This window comes from Ambystoma mexicanum, chromosome 14 (assembly GCF_040938575.1).
Source record: "Ambystoma mexicanum isolate Mex_15411 chromosome 14, UKY_AmexF1_1, whole genome shotgun sequence".
Lineage (NCBI taxonomy): Eukaryota > Metazoa > Chordata > Amphibia > Caudata > Ambystomatidae > Ambystoma > Ambystoma mexicanum.
This window is the reverse complement of record NC_090940.1, coordinates 627,732,984-627,748,748: the sequence shown is the minus strand read 5'-3', so window position 1 is coordinate 627,748,748 and position 15,765 is coordinate 627,732,984.

Here is a 15,765-nt window from a genome sequence, read left to right as displayed (position 1 = left end):
AAGTAGTGGCATAGGGAGTTGGGTGATGTGAAGTAGTGGCGTGGGGAGTTGGGTGATGTGAAGTAGTGGCGTGGGGAGTTGGGTGATGTGAAGTAGTGGCATAGGGTGATGTGAAGTAGTGGCGTAGGGAGTTGGGTGATGTGAAGTAGTGCCGTAGGGAGTTGGGTGATGTGAAGTAGTGGCATAGGGAGTTGGGTGATGTGAAGTAGTGGCATAGGGTGATATGAATTAGTCGTGTAGGGAGTTGGGTGATGTGAAGTAGTGGCGTAGGGAGTTGGGTGATGTGAAGTAGTGGCATAGGGTGATGTGAAGTAGTGGCGTAGGGAGTTGGGTGATGTGAAGTAGTGGCGTAGGGAGTTGGGTGATGTGAAGTAGTGGCATAGGGAGTTGGGTGATGTGAAGTAGTGGCGTGGGGAGTTGGGTGATGTGAAGTAGTGGCGTGGGGAGTTGGGTGATGTGAAGTAGTGGCGTGGGGAGTTGGGTGATGTGAAGTAGTGGCGTAGGGAGTTGGGTGATATGAAGTAGTGGCATAGGGATTTGGGTGATGTGAAGTAGTGGCATAGGGAGTTGGGTGATGTGAAGTAGTGGCGTAGGGAGTTGAGTGATGTGAAGTAGTGGCATAGGGTGATGTGAAGTAGTGGTGTAGGGAGTTGGGTGATGTGAAGTAGTGGCATAGGGTGATGTGAAGTAGTGGCGTAGGGAGTTGGGTGATGTGAAGTAGTGGCATAGGGAGTTGGGTGATGTGAAGTAGTGGCATAGGGAGTTGGGTGATGTGAAGTAGTGGCGTAGGGAGTTGAGTGATGTGAAGTAGTGGCATAGGGTGATGTGAAGTAGTGGCATAGGGTGATATGAAGTAGTGGTGTAGGGAGTTGGGTGATGTGAAGTAGTGGCATAGGGTGATGTGAAGTAGTGGCGTAGGGAGTTGAGTGATGTGAAGTAGTGGCGTAGGGAGTTGGGTGATGTGAAGTAGTGGCGTAGGGAGTTGGGTGATGTGAAGTAGTGGTGTAGGGAGTTGGGTGATTTGAAGTAGTGGCGTAGGGAGTTGGGTGATGTGAAGTAGTGGTGTAGGGAGTTGGGTGATGTGAAGTAATGGCATAGGGTAATGTGAAGTAGTGGCGTAGGGAGTTGGGTGATGTGAAGTAGTGGCGTAGGAAGTTGGGTGATGTGAAGTAGTGGTGTAGGGAGTTGGGTGATGTGAAGTAGTGGTGTAGGGAGTTGGGTGATGTGAAGTGGTGTAGGGAGTTGGGTGATGTGAAGTAGTGGCATAGGGTGATATTAAGTAGTGGTGTAGGGAGTTGGGTGATGTGAAGTAGTGGCATAGGGTGATGTGAATTAGTGGCGTAGGGAGTTGGGTGATGTGAAGTAGTGGCATAGGGTGATGTGAAGTAGTGGCGTAGGGAGTTGTGTGATGTGAAGTAGTGGTGTAGGGAGTTGGGTGATGTGAAGTAGTGGCGTGGGGAGTTGGGTGATGTGAAGTTGTGACGTAGGGAGTTGGGCGATGTGAAGTAGTGGCATAGGGTGATGTGAAGTAGTGGCGTAGGGAGTTGGGTGATGTGAAGTAGTGGTGTAGGGAGTTGGGTGATGTGAAGTAGTGGCGTGGGGAGTTGGGTGATGTGAAGTGGTGGCGTGGGGAGTTGGGTGATGTGAAGTGGTGGCATAGGGTGATGTGAAGTAGTGGCGTAGGGAGTTGAGTGATGTGAAGTAGTGGCGTAGGGAGTTGGGTGATGTGAAGTAGTGGCTTAGGGAGTTGGGTGATGTGAAGTAGTGGCTTAGGGTGATGTGAAGTAGTGGCGTAGGGAGTTGGGTGATGTGAAGTAGTGGCTTAGGGAGTTGGGTGATGTGAAGTAGTGGCTTAGGGTGATGTGAAGTAGTGGCTTAGGGAGTTGGGTGATGTGAAGTAGTGGCTTAGGGTGATGTGAAGTAGTGGCGTAGGGAGTTGGGTGATGTGAAGTAGTGGCTTAGGGAGTTGGGTGATGTGAAGTAGTGGCTTAGAGTGATGTGAAGTAGTGGCGTAGGGAGTTGGGTGATGTGAAGTAGTGGCGTAGGGAGTTGGGTGATGTGAAGTAGTGGCTTAGGGTGATGTGAAGTAGTGGTGTAGGGAGTTGGGTGATGTGAAGTAGTGGCGTGGGGAGTTGGGTGATGTGAAGTAGTGACGTAGGGAGTTGGGTGATGTGAAGTGGTGGCATGGGGAGTTGGGTGATGTGAAGGAGTGGCATAGGGTGATGTGAAGTAGTGGCGTAGGGAGTTGAGTGATGTGAAGTAGTGGCTTAGGGAGTTGGGTGATGTGAAGTAGTGGCATAGGGTGATGTGAAGTAGTGGTGTAGGGAGTTGGGTGATGTGAAGTAGTGGTGTAGGGAGTTGGGTGATGTGAAGTGGTGTAGGGAGTTGGGTGATGTGAAGTAGTGGCATAGGGTGATATTAAGTAGTGGTGTAGGGAGTTGGGTGATGTGAAGTAGTGGCATAGGGTGATGTGAATTAGTGGCGTAGGGAGTTGGGTGATGTGAAGTAGTGGCATAGGGTGATGTGAAGTAGTGGCGTAGGGAGTTGTGTGATGTGAAGTAGTGGTGTAGGGAGTTGGGTGATGTGAAGTAGTGGCGTGGGGAGTTGGGTGATGTGAAGTTGTGACGTAGGGAGTTGGGCGATGTGAAGTAGTGGCATAGGGTGATGTGAAGTAGTGGCGTAGGGAGTTGGGTGATGTGAAGTAGTGGTGTAGGGAGTTGGGTATTGTGAAGTAGTGGTGTAGGGAGTTGGGTGATGTGAAGTAGTGGCATAGGGTGATGTGAAGTAGTGGCGTAGGGAGTTGAGTGATGTGAAGTAGTGGCGTAGGGAGTTGGGTGATGTGAAGTAGTGGCTTAGGGAGTTGGGTGATGTGAAGTAGTGGTGTAGGGAGTTGGGTGATGTGAAGTAGTGGCGTGGGGAGTTGGGTGATGTGAAGTGGTGGCGTGGGGAGTTGGGTGATGTGAAGTAGTGGCATAGGGTGATGTGAAGTAGTGGCGTAGGGAGTTGAGTGATGTGAAGTAGTGGCGTAGGGAGTTGGGTGATGTGAAGTAGTGGCTTAGGGAGTTGGGTGATGTGAAGTAGTGGCTTAGGGTGATGTGAAGTAGTGGCGTAGGGAGTTGGGTGATGTGAAGTAGTGGCTTAGGGAGTTGGGTGATGTGAAGTAGTGGCTTAGGGTGATGTGAAGTAGTGGCTTAGGGAGTTGGGTGATGTGAAGTAGTGGCTTAGGATGATGTGAAGTAGTGGCGTAGGGAGTTGGGTGATGTGAAGTAGTGGCTTAGGGAGTTGGGTGATGTGAAGTAGTGGCTTAGAGTGATGTGAAGTAGTGGCGTAGGGAGTTGGGTGATGTGAAGTAGTGGCGTAGGGAGTTGGGTGATGTGAAGTAGTGGCTTAGGGTGATGTGAAGTAGTGGTGTAGGGAGTTGGGTGATGTGAAGTAGTGGCTTAGGGTGATGTGAAGTAGTGGCGTGGGGAGTTGGGTGATGTGAAGTAGTGACGTAGGGAGTTGGGTGATGTGAAGTGGTGGCATGGGGAGTTGGGTGATGTGAAGGAGTGGCATAGGGTGATGTGAAGTAGTGGCGTAGGGAGTTGAGTGATGTGAAGTAGTGGCTTAGGGAGTTGGGTGATGTGAAGTAGTGGCATAGGGTGATGTGAAGTAGTGGTGTAGGGAGTTGAGTGATGTGAAGTAGTGGCGTAGGGAGTTGGGTGATGTGAAGTGGTGGCGTGGGGAGTTGGGTGATGTGAAGTAGTGGCGTAGGGAGTTGAGTGATGTGAAGTAGTGGCATAGGGTGATGTGAAGTAGTGGCGTAGGGAGTTGAGTGATGTGAAGTAGTGGCTTAGGGAGTTGGGTGATGTGAAGTAGTGGCTTAGGGAGTTGGGCGATGTGAAGTAGTGGCATAGGGTGATGTGAAGTAGTGGCGTAGGGAGTTGGGTGATGTGAAGTAGTGGTGTAGGGAGTTGGGTGATGTGAAGTAGTGGTGTAGGGAGTGCGGTGATGTGAAGTAGTGGCATAGGGTGATGTGAAGTAGTGGCGTAGGGAGTTGAGTGATGTGAAGTAGTGGCGTAGGGAGTTGGGTGATGTGAAGTAGTGGCTTAGGGAGTTGGGTGATGTGAAGTAGTGGTGTAGGGAGTTGGGTGATGTGAAGTAGTGGTGTAGGGAGTTGGGTGATGTGAAGTAGTGGCATAGGGTGATGTGAAGTAGTTGCGTAGGGAGTTGAGTGATGTGAAGTAGTGGCGTAGGGAGTTGGGTGATGTAAAGTAGTGGCTTAGGGAGTTGGGTGATGTGAAGTAGTGGCTTAGGGTGATGTGAAGTAGTGGCGTAGGGAGTTGGGTGATGTGAAGTAGTGGCTTAGGGTGATGTGAAGTAGTGGCTTAGGGAGTTGGGTGATGTGAAGTAGTGGCTTAGGGTGATGTGAAGTAGTGGCGTAGGGAGTTGGGTGATGTGAAGTAGTGGCTTAGGGAGTTGGGTGATGTGAAGTAGTGGCTTAGAGTGATGTGAAGTAGTGGCGTAGGGAGTTGGGTGATGTGAAGTAGTGGTGTAGGGAGTTGGGTGATGTGAAGTAGTGGTGTAGGGAGTTGGGTGATGTGAAGTAGTGGCGTGGGGAGTTGGGTGATGTGAAGTGGTGGCGTGGGGAGTTGGGTGATGTGAAGTAGTGGCATAGGGTGATGTGAAGTAGTGGCGTAGGGAGTTGAGTGATGTGAAGTAGTGGCGTAGGGAGTTGGGTGATGTGAAGTAGTGGCTTAGGGAGTTGGGTGATGTGAAGTAGTGGCTTAGGGTGATGTGAAGTAGTGGCGTAGGGAGTTGGGTGATGTGAAGTAGTGGCTTAGGGAGTTGGGTGATGTGAAGTAGTGGCTTAGGGTGATGTGAAGTAGTGGCTTAGGGAGTTGGGTGATGTGAAGTAGTGGCTTAGGGTGATGTGAAGTAGTGGCGTAGGGAGTTGGGTGATGTGAAGTAGTGGCTTAGGGAGTTGGGTGATGTGAAGTAGTGGCTTAGAGTGATGTGAAGTAGTGGCGTAGGGAGTTGGGTGATGTTAAGTAGTGGCGTAGGGAGTTGGGTGATGTGAAGTAGTGGCTTAGGGTGATGTGAAGTAGTGGTGTAGGGAGTTGAGTGATGTGAAGTAGTGGCGTGGGGAGTTGGGTGATGTGAATTAGTGGCGTAGGGAGTTGGGTGATGTGAAGTAGTGGCATAGGGTGATGTGAAGTAGTGGCGTAGGGAGTTGTGTGATGTGAAGTAGTGGTGTAGGGAGTTGGGTGATGTGAAGTAGTGGCGTGGGGAGTTGGGCGATGTGAAGTAGTGACGTAGGGAGTTGGGTGATGTGAAGTGGTGGCATGGGGAGTTGGGTGATGTGAAGTAGTGGCATAGGGTGATGTGGAGTAGTGGCGTAGGGAGTTGAGTGATGTGAAGTAGTGGCGTAGGGAGTTGGGTGATGTGAAGTAGTGGCTTAGGGAGTTGGGTGATGTGAAGTAGTGGCATAGGGTGATGTGAAGTAGTGGTGTAGGGAGTTGAGTGATGTGAAGTAGTGGCGTAGGGAGTTGGGTGATGTGAAGTGGTGGCGTGGGGAGTTGGGTGATGTGAAGTAGTGGCGTAGGGAGTTGAGTGATGTGAAGTAGTGGCATAGGGTGATATGAAGTAGTGGCGTAGGGAGTTGAGTGATGTGAAGTAGTGGCATAGGGAGTTGGGTGGTGTGAAGTAGTGGCTTAGGGTGATGTGAAGTAGTGGCATAGGGAGTTGAGTGATGTGAAGTAGTGGCGTAGGGAGTTGGGTGATGTGAAGTAGTGGCTTAGGGTGATGTGAAGTAGTGGCGTAGGGAGTTGAGTGATGTGAAGTAGTGGCGTAGGGAGTTGGGTGATGTGAAGTAGTGGTGTGGGGAGTTGGGTGATGTGAAGTAGTGGCTAAGGGAGTTGGGTGATGTGAAGTAGTGGCGTGGGGAGTTGGGTGATGTGAAGTAGTGATGTAGGGAGTTGGGTGATGTGAAGTAGTGGCATAGGGTGATGTGAAGTAGTGGCGTAGGGAGTTGGGTGATGTGAAGTAGTGGCGTAAGGAGTTGGGTGATGTGAAGTAGTGGCGTGGGGAGTTGGGTGATGTGAAGTAGTGGCTTAGGGAGTTGGATGATGTGAAGTAGTGTCGTGGGGAGTTGGGTGATGTGAAGTAGTGGCATAGGGTGATGTGAAGTAGTGTCGTGGGGAGTGGCGTGATGTGAAGTAGTGGTGTAGGGAGTTGGGTGATGTGAAGTAGTGGCATAGGGAGTTGGGTGATGTGAAGTAGTGGCTTAGGGTGATGTGAAGTAGTGGCGTAGGGAGTTGAGTGATGTGAAGTAGTGGCGTAGGGAGTTGGGTGATGTGAAGTAGTGGTGTGGGGAGTTGGGTGATGTGAAGTAGTGGTGTAGGGAGTTGGGTGATGTGAAGTAGTGGCGTGGGGAGTTGGGTGATGTGAAGTGGTGGCGTGGGGAGTTGGGTGATGTGAAGTAGTGGCATAGGGTGATGTGAAGTAGTGGCGTAGGGAGTTGAGTGATGTGAAGCAGTGGCGTAGGGAGTTGGGTGATGTGAAGTAGTGGCGTAGGGAGTTGGGTGATGTGAAGTAGTGGCTTAGGGAGTTGGGTGATGTGAAGTAGTGGTGTAGGGAGTTGGGTGATGTGAAGTAGTGGCGTGGGGAGTTGGGTGATGTGAAGTGGTGGCGTGGGGAGTTGGGTGATGTGAAGTAGTGGCATAGGGTGATGTGAAGTAGTGGCGTAGGGAGTTGAGTGATGTGAAGTAGTGGCGTAGGGAGTTGGGTGATGTGAAGTAGTGGCTTAGGGAGTTGGGTGATGTGAAGTAGTGGTGTAGGGAGTTGGGTGATGTGAAGTAGTGGCGTGGGGAGTTGGGTGATGTGAAGTAGTGGCGTGGGGAGTTGGGTGATGTGAAGTAGTGGCGTGGGGAGTTGGGTGATGTGAAGTAGTGGCGTGGGGAGTTGGGTGATGTGAAGTAGTGGCGTAGGGAGTTGGGTGATGTGAAGTAGTGACGTAGGGAGTTGGGTGATGTGAAGTGGTGGCGTGGGGAGTTGGGTGATGTGAAGTAGTGGCGTAGGGAGTTGAGTGATGTGAAGTAGTGGCATAGGGTGATATGAAGTAGTGGTGTAGGGAGTTGGGTGATGTGAAGTAGTAGCATAGGGTGATGTGAAGTAGTGGCGTAGGGAGTTGAGTGATGTGAAGTAGTGGCGTAGGGAGTTGGGTGATGTGAAGTAGTGGCATAGGGAGTTGGGTGATGTGAAGTAATGGCGTAGGGAGTTGGGTGATGTGAAGTAGTGGTGTAGGGAGTTGGGTGATGTGAAGTAGTGGCGTGGGGAGTTGGGTGATGTGAAGTAGTGGCGTGGGGAGTTGGGTGATGTGAAGTAGTGGCGTGGGGAGTTGGGTGATGTGAAGTAGTGGCGTGGGGAGTTGGGTGATGTGAAGTAGTGGCGTAGGGAGTTGGGTGATGTGAAGTAGTGACGTAGGGAGTTGGGTGATGTGAAGTGGTGGCGTGGGGAGTTGGGTGATGTGAAGTAGTGGCGTAGGGAGTTGAGTGATGTGAAGTAGTGGCATAGGGTGATATGAAGTAGTGGTGTAGGGAGTTGGGTGATGTGAAGTAGTAGCATAGGGTGATGTGAAGTAGTGGCGTAGGGAGTTGAGTGATGTGAAGTAGTGGCGTAGGGAGTTGGGTGATGTGAAGTAGTGGCATAGGGAGTTGGGTGATGTGAAGTAATGGCGTAGGGAGTTGGGTGATGTGAAGTAGTGGTGTAGGGAGTTGGGTGATGTGAAGTAGTGGCATAGGGTGATGTGAAGTAGTGGCGTAGGGAGTTGGGTGATGTGAAGTAGTGGCGTAGGAAGTTGGGTGATGTGAAGTAGTGGTGTAGGGAGTTGGGTGATGTGAAGAAGTGGTGTAGGGAGTTGGGTGATGTGAAGTAGTGGCATAGGGTGATGTGAAGTAGTGGCGTAGGGAGTTGGGTGATGTGAAGTAGTGGTGTAGGGAGTTGGGTGATGAGAAGTAGTGGCATAGGGAGTTGGGTGATGTGAAGTTGTGGTGTAGGGAGTTGGGTGATGTGAAGTAGTGGCGTAGGGAGTTGAGTGATGTGAAGTAGTGGCATAGGGTGATGTGAATTAGTGGCATAGGATGATATTAAGTAGTGGTGTAGGGAGTTGGGTGATGTGAAGTAGTGGCGTAGGGAGTTGGGTGATGTGAAGTAGTGGCGTAGGGAGTTCGGTGATGTGAATTAGTGGCGTAGGGAGTTGAGTGATGTGAAGTAGTGGCATAGGGTGATGTGAAGTAGTGGTGTAGGGAGTTGTGTGATGTGAAGTAGTGGTGTAGGGAGTTGGGTGATGTGAAGTAGTGGCGTGGGGAGTTGGGTGATGTGAAGTAGTGGCATAGGGTGATGTGAAGTAGTGACGTAGGGAGTTGGGTGATGTGAAATGGTGGTGTAGGGAGTTGGGTGATGTGAAGTAGTGGCATAGGGTGATGTGAAGTAGTGACGTAGGGAGTTGAGTGATGTGAAGTAGTGGCGTAGGGAGTTGGGTGATGTGAAGTAGTGGCGTAGGGAGTTCGGTGATGTGGATTAGTGGCGTAGGGAGTTGAGTGATGTGAAGTAGTGGCATAGGGTGATGTGAAGTAGTGGCGTAGGGAGTTGTGTGATGTGAAGTAGTGGTGTAGGGAGTTGGGTGATGTGAAGTAGTGGCGTGGGGAGTTGGGTGATGTGAAGTAGTGACGTAGGGAGTTGGGTGATGTGAAGTGGTGGTGTGGGGAGTTGGGTGATGTGAAGTAGTGGCATAGGGTGATGTGAAGTAGTGACGTAGGGAGTTGGGTGATGTGAAGTGGTGGCGTGGGGAGTTGGGTGATGTGAAGTAGTGGCATAGGGTGATGTGAAGTAGTGGCGTAGGGAGTTGAGTGATGTGAAGTAGTGGCGTAGGGAGTTGGGTGATGTGAAGTAGTGGCTTAGGGAGTTGGGTGATGTGAAGTAGTGGCTTAGGGTGATGTGAAGTAGTGGCGTAGGGAGTTGGGTGATGTGAAGTAGTGGCTTAGGGAGTTGGGTGATGTGAAGTAGTGGCTTAGGGTGATGTGAAGTAGTGGCTTAGGGAGTTGGGTGATGTGAAGTAGTGGCTTAGGGTGATGTGAAGTAGTGGCGTAGGGAGTTGGGTGATGTGAAGTAGTGGCTTAGGGAGTTGGGTGATGTGAAGTAGTGGCTTAGAGTGATGTGAAGTAGTGGCGTAGGGAGTTGGGTGATGTGAAGTAGTGGCGTAGGGAGTTGGGTGATGTGAAGTAGTGGCTTAGGGTGATGTGAAGTAGTGGTGTAGGGAGTTGAGTGATGTGAAGTAGTGGCGTGGGGAGTTGGGTGATGTGAAGTAGTGGCATAGGGTGATGTGAAGTAGTGGCGTAGGGAGTTGTGTGATGTGAAGTAGTGGTGTAGGGAGTTGGGTGATGTGAAGTAGTGGCGTGGGGAGTTGGGTGATGTGAAGTAGTGACGTAGGGAGTTGGGTGATGTGAAGTGGTGGCATGGGGAGTTGGGTGATGTGAAGTAGTGGCATAGGGTGATGTGAAGTAGTGGCATAGGGAGTTGAGTGATGTGAAGTAGTGGCGTAGGGAGTTGGGTGATGTGAAGTAGTGGCTTAGGGAGTTGGGTGATGTGAAGTAGTGGCATAGGGTGATGTGAAGTAGTGGTGTAGGGAGTTGAGTGATGTGAAGTAGTGGCGTAGGGAGTTGGGTGATGTGAAGTGGTGGCGTGGGGAGTTGGGTGATGTGAAGTAGTGGCGTAGGGAGTTGAGTGATGTGAAGTAGTGGCATAGGGTGATATGAAGTAGTGGCGTAGGGAGTTGAGTGATGTGAAGTAGTGGCGTAGGGAGTTGGGTGGTGTGAAGTAGTGGCTTAGGGTGATGTGAAGTAGTGGCATAGGGAGTTGAGTGATGTGAAGTAGTGGCGTAGGGAGTTGGGTGATGTGAAGTAGTGGCTTAGGGTGATGTGAAGTAGTGGCGTAGGGAGTTGAGTGATGTGAAGTAGTGGCGTAGGGAGTTGGGTGATGTGAAGTAGTGGTGTGGGGAGTTGGGTGATGTGAAGTAGTGGCTTAGGGAGTTGGGTGATGTGAAGTAGTGGCGTGGGGAGTTGGGTGATGTGAAGTAGTGATGTAGGGAGTTGGGTGATGTGAAGTAGTGGCATAGGGTGATGTGAAGTAGTGGCGTAGGGAGTTGAGTGATGTGAAGTAGTGGCGTAGGGAGTTGGGTGATGTGAAGTGGTGGCGTGGGGAGTTGGGTGATGTGAAGTAGTGGCGTAGGGAGTTGGGTGATGTGAAGTAGTGGCGTGGGGAGTTGGGTGATGTGAAGTAGTGGCTTAGGGAGTTGGATGATGTGAAGTAGTGTCGTGGGGAGTTGGGTGATGTGAAGTAGTGGCATAGGGTGATGTGAAGTAGTGTCGTGGGGAGTGGCGTGATGTGAAGTAGTGGTGTAGGGAGTTGGGTGATGTGAAGTAGTGGCATAGGGAGTTGGGTGATGTGAAGTAGTGGCTTAGGGTGATGTGAAGTAGTGGCGTAGGGAGTTGAGTGATGTGAAGTAGTGGCGTAGGGAGTTGGGTGATGTGAAGTAGTGGTGTGGGGAGTTGGGTGATGTGAAGTAGTGGTGTAGGGAGTTGGGTGATGTGAAGTAGTGGCGTGGGGAGTTGGGTGATGTGAAGTGGTGGCGTGGGGAGTTGGGTGATGTGAAGTAGTGGCATAGGGTGATGTGAAGTAGTGGCGTAGGGAGTTGAGTGATGTGAAGCAGTGGCGTAGGGAGTTGGGTGATGTGAAGTAGTGGTGTAGGGAGTTGGGTGATGTGAAGTAGTGGCTTAGGGAGTTGGGTGATGTGAAGTAGTGGTGTAGGGAGTTGGGTGATGTGAAGTAGTGGCGTGGGGAGTTGGGTGATGTGAAGTGGTGGCGTGGGGAGTTGGGTGATGTGAAGTAGTGGCATAGGGTGATGTGAAGTAGTGGCGTAGGGAGTTGAGTGATGTGAAGTAGTGGCGTAGGGAGTTGGGTGATGTGAAGTAGTGGCTTAGGGAGTTGGGTGATGTGAAGTAGTGGTGTAGGGAGTTGGGTGATGTGAAGTAGTGGCGTGGGGAGTTGGGTGATGTGAAGTAGTGGCGTGGGGAGTTGGGTGATGTGAAGTAGTGGCGTGGGGAGTTGGGTGATGTGAAGTAGTGGCGTGGGGAGTTGGGTGATGTGAAGTAGTGGCGTAGGGAGTTGGGTGATGTGAAGTAGTGACGTAGGGAGTTGGGTGATGTGAAGTGGTGGCGTGGGGAGTTGGGTGATGTGAAGTAGTGGCGTAGGGAGTTGAGTGATGTGAAGTAGTGGCATAGGGTGATATGAAGTAGTGGTGTAGGGAGTTGGGTGATGTGAAGTAGTAGCATAGGGTGATGTGAAGTAGTGGCGTAGGGAGTTGAGTGATGTGAAGTAGTGGCGTAGGGAGTTGGGTGATGTGAAGTAGTGGCATAGGGAGTTGGGTGATGTGAAGTAATGGCGTAGGGAGTTGGGTGATGTGAAGTAGTGGTGTAGGGAGTTGGGTGATGTGAAGTAGTGGCATAGGGTGATGTGAAGTAGTGGCGTAGGGAGTTGGGTGATGTGAAGTAGTGGCGTAGGAAGTTGGGTGATGTGAAGTAGTGGTGTAGGGAGTTGGGTGATGTGAAGTAGTGGTGTAGGGAGTTGGGTGATGTGAAGTAGTGGCATAGGGTGATGTGAAGTAGTGGCGTAGGGAGTTGGGTGATGTGAAGTAGTGGTGTAGGGAGTTGGGTGATGAGAAGTAGTGGCATAGGGAGTTGGGTGATGTGAAGTTGTGGTGTAGGGAGTTGGGTGATGTGAAGTAGTGGCGTAGGGAGTTGAGTGATGTGAAATAGTGGCATAGGGTGATGTGAAGTAGTGGCATAGGATGATATTAAGTAGTGGTGTAGGGAGTTGGGTGATGTGAAGTAGTGGCGTAGGGAGTTGGGTGATGTGAAGTAGTGGCGTAGGGAGTTTGGTGATGTGAATTAGTGGCGTAGGGAGTTGAGTGATGTGAAGTAGTGGCATAGGGTGATGTGAAGTAGTGGCGTAGGGAGTTGTGTGATGTGAAGTAGTGGTGTAGGGAGTTGGGTGATGTGAAGTAGTGGCGTGGGGAGTTGGGTGATGTGAAGTAGTGGCATAGGGTGATGTGAAGTAGTGACGTAGGGAGTTGGGTGATGTGAAATGGTGGTGTAGGGAGTTGGGTGATGTGAAGTAGTGGCATAGGGTGATGTGAAGTAGTGACGTAGGGAGTTGAGTGATGTGAAGTAGTGGCCTAGGGAGTTGGGTGATGTGAAGTAGTGGCGTAGGGAGTTCGGTGATGTGGATTAGTGGCGTAGGGAGTTGAGTGATGTGAAGTAGTGGCATAGGGTGATGTGAAGTAGTGGCGTAGGGAGTTGTGTGATGTGAAGTAGTGGTGTAGGGAGTTGGGTGATGTGAAGTAGTGGCGTGGGGAGTTGGGTGATGTGAAGTAGTGACGTAGGGAGTTGGGTGATGTGAAGTGGTGGTGTGGGGAGTTGGGTGATGTGAAGTAGTGGCATAGGGTGATGTGAAGTAGTGACGTAGGGAGTTGGGTGATGTGAAGTGGTGGCGTGGGGAGTTGGGTGATGTGAAGTAGTGGCATAGGGTGATGTGAAGTAGTGGCGTAGGGAGTTGAGTGATGTGAAGTAGTGGCGTAGGGAGTTGGGTGATGTGAAGTAGTGGTGCAGGGAGTTGGGTGATGTGAAGTAGTGGTTTAGGGAGTTGGGTGATGTGAAGTAGTGGCTTAGGGAGTTGGGTGATGTGAAGTAGTGGTGTAGGGAGTTGGGTGATGTGAAGTAGTGGCGTGGGGAGTTGGGTGATGTGAAGTGGTGGCGTGGGGAGTTGGGTGATGTGAAGCAGTGGCATAGGGTGATGTGAAGTAGTGGCGTAGGGAGTTGAGTGATGTGAAGTAGTGGCGTAGGGAGTTGAGTGATGTGAAGTAGTGGCGTAGGAAGTTGAGTGATGTGAAGTAGTGGCGTAGGGAGTTGGGTGATGTGAAGTAGTGGCTTAGGGAGTTGGGTGATGTGAAGTAGTGGTGTAGGGAGTTGGGTGATGTGAAGTAGTGGCGTGGGGAGTTGGGTGATGTGAAGTGGTGGCGTGGGGAGTTGGGTGATGTGAAGTAGTGGCATAGGGTGATGTGAAGTAGTGGCGTAGGGAGTTGAGTGATGTGAAGTAGTAGCGTAGGGAGTTGGGTGATGTGAAGTAGTGGCGTAGGGAGTTGGGTGATGTGAAGTAGTGGCTTAGGGAGTTGGGTGATGTGAAGTAGTGGTGTAGGGAGTTGGGTGATGTGAAGTAGTGGCATGGGGAGTTGGGTGATGTGAAGTAGTGGCTTAGGGAGTTGGGTGATGTGAAGTAGTGGCGTAGGGAGTTGGGTGATGTGAAGTAGTGGTTTAGGGAGTTGGGTGATGTGAAGTAGTGGTGTAGGGAGTTGGGTGATGTGAAGTAGTGGCATAGGGTGATGTGAAGTAGTGGCGTAGGGAGTTGTGTGATGTGAAGTAGTGGTGTAGGGAGTTGGGTGATGTGAAGTAGTGGCGTGGGGAGTTGGGTGATTTGAAGTAGTGACGTAGGGAGTTGGGTGATGTGAAGTGGTGGCGTTGGGAGTTGGGTGATGTGAAGTAGTGGCATAGGGTGATGTGAAGTAGTGGCGTAGGGAGTTGAGTGATGTGAAGTAGTGACGTAGGGAGTTGGGTGATGTGAAGTATTGGTGTAGGGAGTTGGATGATGTGAAGTAGTGGCGTGGGGAGTTGGGTGATGTGAAGTAGTGGCGTGGGGAGTTGGGTGATGTGAAGTAGTGGCGTAGGGAGTTGGGTGATGTGAAGTAGTGGCGTAGGGAGTTGGGTGATGTGAAGTAGTGACGTAGGGAGTTGTTTAATGTGTAGTGTGATGTTTGGTTGCATTAGTCAAATACTTTATTTCGAGTGTTTGTTCCTTAAGGTTGATCTTCCCGCCCTTTGCAGACTTCATCTCTTTAGTAGTAACTAAAACTCTTTATAAAAGTAAGCTCTTCATGCCATGTTGTAGTTTGTATTTTTGAGTTTGTGTGACAGATGGCCTAAAAAAACACAGACCAAGAGTATTTACGGTGCTTTATTAAAATGTTAATCAAGTGGTCTGGGAAGATTATTGGGGTCGCCATGGCTCGCTATGACCTCTGCGCGGACTTCCCCCACCCTAACCCAGGTGCCCCTGACCACAGATTATCCTGGCTAGGTCTTTTCTAATCTGGAAGGGAAACCTAAAGGCTGTAGCCTTCTCTATCTGGCTCCCTCTAGGAGATTTCTAAATGATCTCCCTTGGAGCAGCAAACCGCTTTCCTCTTGTCTCTCTCTCTCTCTTCCCCTCACTCTCTCTCTCTCGCTCTCTATCCCTCCCTCTGTCTCCTCGCTCCTTCCTACTTGATCTCTCTCTTATCTCCCTGACTATCAATCTGTTTTCTGGCTTCTTTCTCCCCTATCTGCTTGCCCCTCTCCTTCTCCCCCCCTGTCTGCCTCCTCCACTCTCCTCCTCTCACCTTCCACCCTCTCTACATGCACCCGTCTCCTCGTACCCTAAATGGCTTGTCTACTTGTCTAACTCCTAATCTTATCACACGGTCTCTGCCTATCTCACCCACCACCTTCCTCCCCTCTGCTCGCCTCACTATTACTCCTAGTACCGCCTTTCACTTTCTCCCCATTCTCCTTTCCCACTCTCTTCCCTATCATGTACAATCACTCTCACCCTCTCTAAATCTCTCCACCCTTCTCTCTATTTGTTTCTTTCACTTTTCACAACCCCCCACACCTTACTACACACAACTGGTACCATTCTCTCCTACACACAATACTTTACCTACATTCTCTCAAAACACTGCCACAGTCTCCTCAGCACTCCACAGACTCCCCCCGCCCAGCCCTTTGAGCCACCACCGCTCCATCTGACCTGAGCCGACCACCTATAGCTCCGCCTACTCCCTTCCAAAACTCCTCTGGGATCCATTGGTCTCCCTGGTCACATGGTCCCCTTGGCCAATCTCTGGTGAGTTTATACAGGGGGTTTGTACTTCCTCTGGAAACTTTAAGACAGGTTTTAGCCCCGTGCCCTTTTCACTCTCCATTTTCAGGGTGGCAGGCTTCTGCTCAGGATACTTGTTTCCCTTATGGATTTCTCCATGTGCTGGTAAGTTTTGTTTCCTCCTGCATTTGGGGAAGATTTGTGTGCCTCCCCTGATCACCTGGAGTCCCCTCTCACTCTCTGCACCTTTTCTGTTGCTTTACCATTTCTCTGAGGTCGGTGGGTCGGTTGTTTGGTATCTCACATCAGTCGGGCAAGAAAAATCTCAATCCATTCCGTGTTCGGTCTCGATTCTATTCCTTATGTTCCAGTCATGGTTTTCTTGGTTTCGCCAAGGTACATTCTGGGAAAGGCAGTTCTGACACAGACAAAAGAGAACTCTGGCCAGAACAGAGGCTGACAGGCATTATGGATGAGACAAGGGTGTGAGCAGTCATGTACAATGCACACTCCAGGGGGAACTACCCCTCCCCCCCGAATCCCCCACTCCACTTTTGGGGTAGGACTGAAGCGTAGGGAGCCTTTGCCGAATTCACATTTGGCTTTGTTGAATGTAAGCCCAGCTGCTTCTAGGGCCACACACACCCTATGTAGTGCTGTGTCGTGTTCTTCTTTGGTTTTTCCGAAGACTAGGACGTCATCCGAGTAATTTAAGCAGTTGGGTACGTGTCTGATCACTCGATGAATTTCCTCTTG